Source organism: Rattus norvegicus, chromosome 8 (assembly GCF_021556685.1).
Source record: "Rattus norvegicus strain SHRSP/BbbUtx chromosome 8, alternate assembly SHRSP_T2T, whole genome shotgun sequence".
In the NCBI taxonomy this organism is placed as follows: Eukaryota; Metazoa; Chordata; class Mammalia; order Rodentia; family Muridae; genus Rattus; species Rattus norvegicus.
Genome location: NC_141541.1, coordinates 48,599,305 through 48,612,432, shown reverse-complemented (window position 1 = coordinate 48,612,432; position 13,128 = coordinate 48,599,305). Strand labels below are relative to the sequence as shown.

Sequence of the window (13,128 nt, the reverse complement as noted above, 5' to 3'; positions counted from 1 at the left end):
TTTGACAGGGGAAATATTATTGCTACGTAGTACAGATCTGTTCCCAAATCCTGTACTCACTGTGTAGCTCTCTCTGAGCAGCCTACTTAACCTTTGTTAAGACTCCAGATTCTCTTCTGTAATGTGGGGAGGAGTAAGCTCATCTTACAGGATTAATGTAAAGATTACAGAGAATCTTGTGTTAGTAACACTTGGCATAGCGTATTATATATTATGTATTTTGAAGGTTGGGGTGGACAAGATGGCCCATCAGGTAAAGGTGCTTGCTGCCTTGAGTTGAATGTCTGAGACTTAGGCAAATTGTCCTCTTACCCCACTTGTACGCCATGTTTGTGCAACATTGGGTGGACACACACACACACACACACACACACACACGGCTGCCTCTATTAAATAAATATAGTAAAAAAAATCCAATGAAAAGGTGATGTTTTGTTCACCCCATCCCAGCTCCATAAGATAACTCCTCCCCCAGTCACGGAAGGTACACAGTCTTTGTCCAGTCTTCTGTCTCAGTTATGCAGATGTCCCAAGTTTATCACACAAGCTTCAGTCTCTCTATATTTTATTCTTCTGGCCTTTTCCCTTATTAGCTTGGTTTCTCTCCAAATTCCATAGGAAAAGGAAATAGCCTGGTTGGAGTTGTCTGCAGCTGCCTTTAGGGTTCTGGCCTCCTGTAGCCAGCCCTATTCTTATCCACTGGTTACCAGAGGCCGCAGGGAAAGAGCACAGGATGGAGAGACCGCCATTAATCACAGGGAAGCCATCTCCTTCCTGAAGTCATCTTTTAACTGTGGCTTCTTCACTGGAGATGGAAGGCAAGGAGACGAGGAGAGATCTAGAAGGATGTTTGGGATGAAAGTGATTGTGTGAATCCACTGTTCACATTCCACATACCTGGCTCTAGGCAGGACGAAAATTATGCTTTCATTTTTCTATGTATACAAATTATCTCTTCTATTGGATCTATAGCTCGGTGCCGGGGTGCTTACCTAGTGTATGTGAGGCCCTAAGGTTAACACTAATTCCACAAAACAGAACAACCCTTTCTCTCATCTGATAGATGCTGTGCTTCTTGTTCATGGGCCAATGGGAGGGCTAGGCAGGCAGACTGGATCTAGCCAGTGGGACCTTGGTGGGAGACAATTGAGAAAATAATTTTCTCGGTTCCACTTTTTACTTAATCGGGCATTGAGTAACACTTCATCCAGATGACCCCAGTAAGATGACACTTTTTCCAGTGCCCACCATGTCCCATAGAATAGGTTCTAGAGTGTGACCTACCTATTCCTCCGTCACACTGAAATGACCCCAGTGAGACTGGCAATTGCTAGTTGTGTCCCTGGATTGATTTGGCCTCTCAGTTCATAAACTTTCTGAGCTTTAGTTTTTAAAATTTTGATAACGAGGGTGTGGATACCTTTTTCTATAAGTACTGCTAAGGAGAAAGGGAGCTGGGGAGATGGCTTGGCAAGTAACAGCACTTGGTTGTCAGGCTTGAAGCCCTCAACTAGAATCTCCTGTGCCCACATAGAAAGCTAGGCATGGCCGCACGGGCCTCAAACCTCAGAGTTAGCAGGCAGAGATGGATCCTGGGAGCTTGCTGGCTAGTCAGCCTAGTCTGAACACGGAGGCTTTGTTTCAGCGAGAGACCCTACCTCAAGGGAATAAGGAAGAGAGTCTGAAGAAGATACCTGATATCCTTCCCAGTCTTTGCTTACGTATCCATGGACCTGTGCATCTACACATACATGTGTCACACAATACGTCACATACACTCAGGTGTTCGAGCGCGCGCGCAGACACACCACACATATACATATGCTCCCTAAATTAAACAAAATGCTTTTAAGGTAATGTAGAAAGACCCAGGTGTAGTTGGATAATGGGTACTAATTTAGAACAGTGCCTGGTATCTTGTAGCTGCTCAATTTTTGCACATAAGTGAGTAATTTTTCTTCTTGCTCATTTTTTGAGTGTGTGCAGAAATATGCACTCCAGATACTTCTGAGCTTACTTAAACTGTTACTCATTTCCTTCAAGCACTGGGGAGCACAGCAGTCCTTGAACATCCAAGGCAGGCTTCCTACAGCAGCTATGATCATACAACTCCGCATCGGCACCACCGAGCTTCAGGTGGGTGCTACTGCTAATCCACTTCACTATTTATCAGTCTTCCCAAGACGACTAGACACTTAAGTTTTATTTATTGGTATGCATGCATACGATGGTTTGCCCTGCAAGTACACATGTATATTGTGTGTATATAGTGCTTGTGGAAGCCAGAAGATGGTGTTAAGCCTCCTGGGACTGGAGTAACTGTTATGAGTAGTCATCCAGGCTCTGGCATCCAACCTGGGTCCCTTGCAAGAGCAGTGAGTCCCCTGGACTGCTGAGCCATCTCTCCAGCCCCGTGATTACGGGATTTTGGAGTGTTTGCTCAGTGTTAGGGATTTGAGACAAATCATGTTTCTATCCAGTGTAATCATGTTGGTTTTGCAAATGAAAGGACTGAAGCTTACGGGGGTCATCAGCTTGTCCAAAATCCCGCTGCTTCTGAGAAACGGAGATGAGATACACATCCACCCCTGTTCATGCTTCTAACCATGATCCTACATGGCCCGAAGCCCTTTGAGACAGGCCCTGTGTCAAAGCAGGGAAGGCGGAAGTGTGCTTAACGAATTATTTCTCAGACCCCACCAGCAGTTGTGGCACACTTTGTTTGAGTGCCATCTAGTAATACTGTCAAAAAGGAAAAAACAAAACAAAACAACCAAACAAAAACCTGCAGGCCTGCAAGTCTGCTCTGGGCTGTGAAACGAGAAAGGTGGCTTCCATACTCTCTAGACCTCCTAGATCAACAAGTCTAGAGTGATGGCATCTGGGGGGTATGAAGAGATCTTAAAACACAGAAAGCACACACCTCAGCTTAGGGAATTCAAATTTAGATAAAATAAATGCAAGTGTACTAGAAAAGGAGTGTCCTGCCTTCCTCCTTTGTGTGGAGTAAGGGCTGGAGACACAGCTTGGTACTAAAGAAAAAGAAAGTACCTAGGACGAGTGAGGCTCTAAGTCAGAGCCCAGACACCACAGGACAACGAGACAATGGCAGCAACGACAACAACGACCACACAACTAGTTTATCTTTGCTGAACGAGAAACAGAATGTGTAAAATATGAAAATCCCTTTAAATGAACCAAATTGGTATAAGGAGATCTTAAAGAGAAGATTCAAGACCATGGGTGACTGGGCTGAGGCGGGGGTACCTCTACAGGAGGAAGCTTTTGAGCAGTTTAGAAATCAAAGGAAGGGGATTAAAAAATGTGTTCTCCATTTACCATGTGCCAGACGACGTCCAGTTGCTATGTTAACCTTATGAGTCCTCTGAGACTTGGCCAAGTTAGGGGCTTGTGAAGGGTGGCACCTCTGGTAACCTGTGAGAAAGAGGTTAATAGTAGTATATCATTCACGAGGATTTCATTTTAAATTCAGAGGCGACATGTATGTTCTCCTGTGTCCTGTAGACACAGTCACAGTCGTAAACTAATTGAGCCAGGAGTCCGGGGCTGTAGATCAACTCTTCCGTCTGAAGCTCAGAATTCAACCTCCTATCCTGTGCCCTGCATCTCAAAGGCCATAGGAAGTGATGGCATGGCTCTTGGTGTTTAGTGTCATTAATTCCAGGGGGCTTGGGGAGGGGCATTCCTTATTGTGTGAGTTATCACAGTGTCCACGATGGTGGAACAGTTAGCAGACTTTCTCTAAAGAGATCAACCGGGCTTGTGTTCCCATAGGATCGGAATCCATGCTCAGAGGACCAGATACCACAGACCTGAGAAGCATTCCTGAGGGATTCCGGGTTACTGGCCAAGAGGGACGTTTGTGAGCAAGAGGTTTCTGCTGGAGAAAGCATCTCTCACGACAGAGAAATTAATGCTGCAGAGAGGTTTGCAGATGAGCTCACGCTGCCAGGGAACACTTCGGGGTTGTTTCTGGAAGCAAATGGGGTGCACCCTCTTTTGTGGCTAATAATGACAGTATTTGTGTTAGAGGATGGTCAGGATGACTTGAGGTGGGGAGTGACGGGTAGAAAATAACCGAGCTGACAATGGAGGTTTTCCAAAACTCATCTTGTTAGCTGGGTGTCTGGAATGAAAAGGGGCTTGTCACTTCACTCTTGCAAGTCACAGTTGGTGTCTGTCATCCTTCCAGGTCTTCTTGGGAGAAAGGTAATTAGAAATGGCTTTGGCGAGAGACCACGTTGACCTATCAACCATATAGGTTCGGACCGCTCCCAGAGGATGGCCTTTGCGTGGGACCTCCAGGGTCACGTTCATACTCAGCCCCAGATAAGCATGTTCTTTTACAGGTGTGGGAATTTGGGTGCCTTCGGCAATGGTAGAACTCAGGTTGGATTTTTCTAGCTAGCCATGTCTTCCGGGCAGTAAATGACCCTCTTTGAATTTCCAGTTTCTTATTATGTTAAGTGAGAGCTTTGAGCTTAGCAGCTCCTTGGCTTTAATACCTTGATTTAATACTAGTTGGTTGGGGTGCCACACTGTCCTGAGGATCCCGCAGGTCACCTGTGGACTTCTGCTAGACTTTTTTGCAGCACCCTTTTCTGCAGCTTTCCATGAAATGCTGTCATCCGTTTCCCAGAGAGGCTGTCCTCTCCTCCTAACCACAGGGCAGTGGCACTTCAGGCGTTGATTTCAGCACTAAGTTGATGCTCTGATTTGAACTGAGCAGTTGGTTTTAAAGGAACCGCCTGGTGTGCAGAGTTCCACTGCAGTGCTAAGGGTTGGGAGCGAGGCAATACCGGGAGAACCCAGACTTCTCCAGGAGAGGGGGAGCAAGGGGAGGAGAGAGAAGAGAGCGGGAGAAGAGCGGAGAGGGACAGAGGCGGGAGAGGGAGCGGAAACCACCTAGGTGCAGTCGGGGACGACAGCGAGCCAAAGCGCAGCGCGCTGGGAGGGGGCTGTGGATATATATAGAAAGAGGGATCTCGCTGCGGTAACACCTAGCCACCCAGACGGCTGGAGCCGAGAGCGCGCCGGCAGGGGAGTTCCAGTAGCTCGCGCCGCGCGTCCCCGCCCTCGTTGCTCCCAAAGCTGTCCCAAAGCGCAGGGGGACCCTGATACCGCCGCCACGCTCACCTGCAGGAGGTACCTCCAACTGGACCGAACGCACTGGTCGGCGAGTCCAAAGGCTGCGCGCCACTGCTCCCCTGCTCCAGATGGGACTGGCTCTCCTGTTTGCAAAGCCAGGCCCGCGGGGAGATGTGTTGAGCAGTAGCCAGCAGCTGGTGTGTCCCGGACACTGCTGACCGCTACGCGCCCAGCCCTGGGGTCCACATGAACAGCTTTTCCAGCAGACATAGGTAAGAACTTTGTGACCTATCGGAGTCCCAGGATGCATGCACCTGGGAGCCGGACTGAAGATGAGGGAGCCCTCTGGAACTGGGGGGAATATTGGGGTGGGGGTGGGGTGGGAATTGTTCGATTCCCAGCTTTCTTAGTCCAGCCTCGAAGTTGCCAGAGGGCATGGTAAAGCTATTAACATGGATTGTGGCCCGGCTGTGATGTCCAAACACCCAGAGTTGGTGTCTCCAGGAAACCACTGAGATAGGTCTCCTCCATCAATTTCCGGAGGTGGCCAGCTGGCTTCTTTCTTCGTTCAGTGTTGGAGATGTGCACAGAACAAGTGGAGAGAGGAAGACTGGGGTGTGGAGATTGTGTTTGTGTCTCCTTACGTTTCTGGCAAAAGTTTTGAACTCGGGGACACTGGCTTTTCTTATTCTGGACAGAGCCCATTCAATCCAGTTACCTCATTCTATTCATCTTACCCGCTCTAGCACAACTCAAGTTCAAGACTTGGTAGAACCACACAGTAACCACCAAAGAGTAGCTACTGAGCCTGGGGGTGGGGGGGGTGGGGGGCGGACTTCAGCTTTTCTAATTCCTTCATGGAGTGGAGGTGGAAGGCTTAACACTGGAAGGGTCCCTTGACTTAGACCCAGGAATTCATGGAGTTCCTATTCCTTCCAGAAAGAGAACGACTTTGGCTTGTGCAGGTGGAGAGGTGAGAAGGTGCTGTCAGTGGAATAAAGTCGGCAGGGTCCAGATTTATTTGAACCCATCGGCTAACCACAAACCCAGAGAAACCTCTTCCCTCACACAGCTCCTCAAGAGGGTGCCTTGTGCCTTCAGGGTAGCATAGGAGCAAACAGTTGCTTGCATGCACTCAGGTTGTGATTGGTTGGGCTGTACGTGTAATAGACAGCTCAACCTCAGGTCCAGCACTGTACATGTCACATATGCTTGGAAGACTCCCTAGATATTTTTCCCCTCCAAAAAATAATTTTCTAAAGGCTTGCAAGAACGAAAAGCAAATGTTTTCATGACAGCAGCAGATGTAAACCTCCCACCACTCCAGGCAAAAACAAAGACATTGGTGCAGGGGGCTGAACTAGCTCTTGTCAACATGGGAGGCGGCCACATTCCTGCATTGGGTCTTTTTCAGGTAGGGCAGATCTTAGCTGGAGCTCCCTCCATGTAAATTCTGAACATTGAATATTGGGTGCAAATTGAAAATGTTGTGTTTCTAGCTCCTTCTCCAGGGCTCTCTTTGGCTCTAACCTGATATAGAGGCTCATTGGAAAGCATCATGCTACAAAAATAATACAAAAATACTTCATACCCAGCATTTATAAGACTGGGTGGCAAAGCCTGTGGAGTCTAGTCTTGTTCTCTGGTTGAGGGGAACACTTATTCCCTCCCACCAGCTGTTTCTCACTTGAAGATCACGTCTCTTAGGTGTACCTAATATCCTATCCAGGCCAGCTTCGTGGCTTCGCAGATCTTTTTGTAAGTTGCCTTTGTTGATTTGGAAGAGTCACCAGACAGTCTTCTCTTGACTCAATTAGTAACCTTCTCAGAAGCTCTTTGTCAGCCTGCAGCTTGGGTGGATGGTTCTGCCAGAATCAAAGTGATTTGGGGTCTCAGGAAAGGGTATGAAAATTCTGATTTCCTTCCCATCTATCCTCAAAAGTTGGCATGAATCTGTAGATTTGAGGCTGGGCTCTGGAATTACTATCGAAATTCAAGTACCATGAGCAACTGATCAAAACGAGGTCAAGACCAGATGCCATTGTCGAGTCTCAGTTTGACATTGGCATCCCGTGTGCTTGCCAATGATGACTGCTTGCTCAGCTGTCTTCAAGGATCACAAATCTTGAATGAAATTGCATCTTTATAAGGAGATGCTCTCGGCTCCTGCTGCCATCACCCGACCTCTGCCCTTATACTGCAGCCGTCATGGTATGTCCTCAGAGGTCAGCTTGGTGTCCACACACTCCCATCTCACACACCTGCAGTCTGTAGACAAAGCTGCAGTCATCTGCCTTACCTCCTCCCCACCCCCCAGGCAGCAGTTGGGCTCCAGCTGCCGGTCTCTGTTCCCAAAGGCTTGGCTTCTGCACAGGTGGCATGCAGTTTTCAGCTGTTCGTGGCTTAGGGCTGCTGTCTACAATTCTGCTACAAATGATCATCTGCTGTGCATGCCCTGATAAAGGGGGGTACTTGCTTTTGGGGTTCGTCACAGTTAATGCTCTTGTTTTAGTCTCCAAGCATCTTTCTGCTTGGTTGGAATATTCTTCCTTATCCTTTCCTTTTCCCCCTTTGTACCTGTGGATTGGTACACCAGGGAGCACATTCACCACAATCATAGTCACTCTTGAAATAATAAAATTAATGGATCTCCTATATGATCTAACACCCCAAGATACGGCATTTATCTTTTGACTGCTACACTCCACGTGCCCTTTATTTTTGTGTGTAAGGCTCTGGAATCCAAAGTGTGCCCCAGGAGCCCATTTTCTTTGTAGCCGTTGAGTGAATCCTGCACAGCCACAACGAGTAGATATTGCTGAAGAGATCAGAGATAGGAAAGCAGTGTTATAGCCAGCAGAGGAAGGGGCACACCTTGGAAATGAGACCCTGGGGAAATGCATGGGAGGATCATCTCACTGTGTCAACAGCTCAGTGTACATGGGTGAAAACAGGATTTGGTAGATGGAGGGAACATGGCAGGAGATTGGTGTAGAGATCTGTAAGATAGCCCCAAACCCCAAGAATCTATGTTCTAGTGGGTTGACTTTGTTGAACCAAAGAATTAGTGATCTGCTAGTCACCTTTTCTCTTAGACTTTCTGCAAATCAACAGTGAAATTTGTCTTTAGGGAGGTCTCCAGAGACCTACATTAGGAGAGAGGAATAGCGCCTGTCACTGCTAGGCACCACTACTGAAGACCTTACTGTAGGCATGCTGAAGGAACCGTAAGATGAGTTTATCTCACCAGCTCTATATGATGGCAGACATGAACGACTTGATCCTGTTAGCTTTAAACCTGGTCAGACAGCAGGACCTGCCTGAGACTCCAAAAGCACAAAGCAGGAAGCACCCCTCCTCTCGGCACCCTTGTGGGGCTTTGATGGGGTCCTGGGGCTTCTGGGTGAGGAGTTGACTCTCCTCTTCGTGGCTGGATAAGAGCAGGATTAATTGGGAGACACTGGTAGACTTCAGGGCTCGGAATCGGCGAGTGCCAGTTGAGCCTTTAGCTTGTTAAAAGCCTTCAGGAAAATCAATTTGTTCAGAACACAAGACCAATGATGTACCGCCTGCCTGCTCCGCTCCCACCATGCACCGCTACACTCATTGAATACGGAACATATTTAGCTAGAAGACAGAGTATGAAAAGACAGCTTCTCCAGCTCATCGGCCACTCGGCTAATGGATCCCACAAGTGTCCTCTTTCTAGGTATCTTGAGAGTTTTGGCTCTCAAGAGCTTAGAGGAAGGGATAAGGAATCAGTCAAGGGTAGATGTTGGGGTGGGGGTGGGGTGGGTGCAATCCTTAGACAAGTTTGTGAGACCCAGCACACCTGGAGAAGGCTGCTCTAGAAGACCAGACAACAGCTCAGAAGAAGGTGCTGGAGGCCTGAGAGGAGAAGGGGAAGGAAAAATGGTATATAGAAATGAGAGAAGAAGGGAGGGAGGAAAGGTTGTTGGAGAGACAAGAACAGAAAGCATGTGAATGGAAAAACCAAAGAGGTGATAAGAGCAGAGATAGTGGAAGCAGCATTTCCTTCTCTCTCCATTTTTTCCCTCTGGTGGAGGGAGGGAGCCAATGAGCCAGCCGAACAGCATGGCTTTCGTGATTGGGAGGCTGGGCACTGAAACTGACAAGCTTCAACCCCTCACAGTGTTCATTCTATTTTTACATTTTTGCAGAATTGAAATTAAACAAATGACCCTGTGAAGGCGTGTTCATGAAGATTTTATCCCGCAACACCCACACAGCCAGTGCTGGGTGGCTGAATACTTAGCATAATAGCCTATCTAATCAGATAAGAAGGCTGGAAGCCTGAGCTTTGAGGAGAAAGGCCTGCTTTGATGATGGTGGCCTAAGTTAGGAAGGAACCTTGTTCTCTAGGTTGGCAGGGATAACTTCAGAGTTCAGCAATGTCCCCTCCCTGGATTAGATCCCTGCCTTTGGGGGACTCTTGGTCCAGTTTTCCTTGGAGAACTCATTGGGGGTGGGTTGGAGGGAGGAGGAGTGGCTGACTCTCTTTGGCTGAGTGAAGCCCTACTTAGCATGCAGGCACTCACTCGTGGGCTCACCCTAGTTGTTGGCCAGGAAACTCTTCTCTGCTGTGGCAACAATGTTTGGGCAGCAAGCATGAGGAGGCTCCTTGCCATACATTTCATACTTGTGCGGACCACAACAGATACTACTTTTCTGGTTTGGACATGGTTTATGCCTCAAGCCACAGAAGATCTAGTAGCAGTCAAATACACACTCCTTTCATAGAGCCAGAAATACAGGTTAATATGCCAATTGACAAGGTGAGTTGGCCACCATTAGAAGACTGTTCATAAATTCGTCATTGACAACCATGTGTTATGTTTAATAGGGCGTTTTGTGGGTTCTTTCCCCTTATTCATTGAAGACTTACACAATTCTTCCTCTAGCACCTTTAAAATACTGTTTTGACAAGGCCAGTGTCTAGTGATAAAGACTGCTATTGAATCCATCCTGACTTCAAAGGGAGCCATGGATAGAATAGTTTGACTCAGAAAGGAATGCGTCTTCCTGCTCTTTCTTGTCAGAACCCCATTGGCTTACTAGCCGGGGAATATTCTCCGAGGTGACTATAAAAAGGTATCGCCATTGGGTGACTCACTGAGACACTCAGAGCACTGACGGGAGCCATATGGATGTGTGTTCAAAGACCCTGTGAAGGATTGATAGTCCATTAAGGGAAACGCAGAAGCCAACCTCCCCGGCCCTGCATACACTTTAATCAGGCTCCAGTACGCTTTTTTCTGCTCTTGGCGTTCTTTCTTCCTGGCTATCCGCTTCTGTGTCTGGCATAGCTTTGAGACCATGAAACCTTTCTATAAATGTCTTGGGGAAAGTCAGCCATTTCCTTTATTAATAACAGCTTCGAAGTCTGACTTTCCGGGTATGGAACCCTACATCACAGGTCTCTCAGTTCAGTGGCACTCCGAGTCGGGACAGGATCCTAAGGGTCAGACTCACAAGTGACTGGAGCAGGACGTGGCTTTGCCCTGTTTTCTTGTCAAACCATTTCCTCAGACTTTTACACTTGGATCTGAGCCTGTGCAAGCTCAAGTCAAAGGCTCTGGAAAAAGGATTTCCTCAACCTGTTTGGAAGCAGAGAGGGTATGAAAAGTCTTTGCCTACGAGCTACCATTTTGCTAATGAGTCTGGTTCCGTTAGCCCTCTCCAGGATATGACCAGTAAAGCACCTCTGAGTTCTTCATTCTCACTACTGCGTTAGAAGTTCAGGGGTCACATGAAAATACATTGAATTGTTCTTATTGTTGCTCGTTTTGTTTGAGTTTGACCTTGGGCTATTTGCAGATAGATAAGATATAATGGGGATAAGACTCAAATCAAAATAGGAAATTCGCTTCATACATACCATTTGTACACACAGTATGGTGATTGATTTTGTAACATTTTGAGTGCATCTGTGCTTGGGCTGTGACCCATCACTCGATGTCAGGGATGGACTTTTTCCACTTTGTGGTATAACTTTGATATTCAAAAAGTTCTAGATAGTGACCACTTCAAGCTTTGAATTTTTAAGTTAGGGATGCTCCTCTTGTAATGAGATGTCATTTGCATTCTGGTTTATCCCTTCCAGAGCTTTTTTACAAAGGAATTATTAGAATAGTTTTATAAAATATAAACTATAGTTTACAGTTGCAGAAATAAGACATAAAGACCAGATGAATATCCAAGCACAGTGGTACATGCCTACGACCCCAGCATTTGGCTAGGGCAGGAGGATTATTGTGAGTTTGAAGTCAGCCTGGGCTATATAATAAGTCCTATAATATAAGCTATTATAGGACACACAGCAAAAACTTACAGTAAAAAGAGATAAAGAAAAAAAAAAGAAAAAAGGGAAAGAAAAAAGAAAGAATCCAAGATGCATAGATAGTAATTACAGCCAAGACTTACACCAGTCCTGGGATTTTCTGCATGGCTGCTTTCTCAGTAGAGTTTTGCTTTAAATTTTCAGCCCATCCCTTTCTTGTCATATACCATTAATTAGCGCCCACCAGCAGCAGCAGCAGCTAGGGACGCACCTGCACCTGCTTGTGGCTGTACCAATCAAAACACCCTTTAAAATACAAACGCCTATGCCAACATGGTTAGAGAGATTTGGAACCCAAGAGGGGAGGTAAATAAACAACATCAATGTTCTTGAGATTGACTTTTCCTTCTTCCAGTCTTGGCATACTCATACTGCCAAGTCGCCTTGACATTTAAATCATAGAAAATACTGGATAAAAGTTGGCTCTATACCATATAACTGTTTTGATTCCCTTTCTCCTAGGCTAGCCCCGAGCTCCTGCCCCGAGGCTTACTCCTGCTGACGCTTGAGTTACATACATGTATGTAAGATGAAGAGGTTAATAGTAGACTTTGGGGTGACTATGCCTTCCACAAGAGAGCCCTTTAGGACACAAGGGCTTCTATAAATGGGTTCACTAAGGTCTTACTTCACCTTGTGGGGGTCCAGTGCTTCCGTTTGAACTTGGTTGGCAACAGGCAATAGAGAACGTCAGTGTTGGTCTTTTGCATGCATGAACTTCCTGCTCTTTGTCTAAGAAAAGTACAAACCCAGGTGAATAAGGTTATCCTGGTGGCTTTATTTAGCAGTTAGATCAACACCAGCTGAATAATATATTTTGACTTATCAAAGAGCAGAAACAACTTAACGGAATCATTGGGGCTGGTCTGCCGGAATGTATGCCTAACTGTGATGAGAATAGAAGGTTTATAAAATGGGGTACAAATAATTTTATTCCCTTTCCTTCTTCCCAAATGTGATACTTCTCAAGACACCTATATGACAAAGATGTGAGTATGCCATGCCAAGGCTAGCTCTGACTCTTGTTTGTGAAGCCTGATATCGCTTAGCAACACTCAAATTTAATTTAGGCACCAAGCTTCAGGCTGCTTTGAATATCTGTAGTAAAACGACGATGACAGTATGATCAAATTTGGTCCCCTGGTTCTGGCAGAGGGTTAAAAAAGTGGCGCCGGAACAGTGTGAAATGAGAGACAGAAGAGAGCAGATCTCTGCACTTTCTAAGGCCTTTTTCTTCCTTTTTGAGCGATGGCAAGCGAGGAGTTAAAGGATGAGAATGGAGGCTTTTATGAGCACCTGGGAAGTGGCCTTTTTTGTTCCTCTTATCTGCTTGAGTACCTCCTATCTCTAGGAATTGCGGCTAGGACAGAATGTGTCCTTTCCCCAGTTCCATTCTGTTCTTGCTTATTTCTGTCACATTTTTAAAACCGCATCTCCCATTTATAAACCTCTGGCAAGAATTTATTAGTCGAGAAGCAAGGTGGGCAATGAAGAAGGTGCGATTTTATTTTTTCTTCAGAGAGCTCATGGTCTAGTAGGGAAGGCAGTGTACGAGAGTGAAATCTACCCTAGTAGTGACTCCATGGAAGGGAGTCTAAGGGGTCATAGGGACACTGAAGCCAGGGGCGAGCAGAATAGCCTGTGAGAAGCTAGGAAGG

At 46.5% G+C, this 13,128-nt stretch overlaps 1 long non-coding RNA gene across 2 annotated transcripts in view; it reads right to left on the bottom strand.

The window, feature by feature from the left end:
• The window catches only part of LOC134480034 (uncharacterized), a 39,075-nt gene extending 33,611 nt beyond the window's left edge, over positions 1–5,464 (bottom strand). Inside the window, exons 1-3 of one of the 2 annotated variants that reach the window (XR_015627183.1) lie at positions 5,158–5,451; positions 3,340–3,435; positions 413–838 (exon numbers count right to left, since the gene is read on the bottom strand). This is a non-coding gene — a long non-coding RNA (uncharacterized LOC134480034). Of the gene's footprint in view, positions 1–412; positions 839–3,339; positions 3,436–5,157 lie in introns of those variants that run through there. The other variant, XR_015627182.1, reaches the window with a different exon arrangement.
• Positions 5,465–13,128: the final 7,664 nt, after the last annotated feature.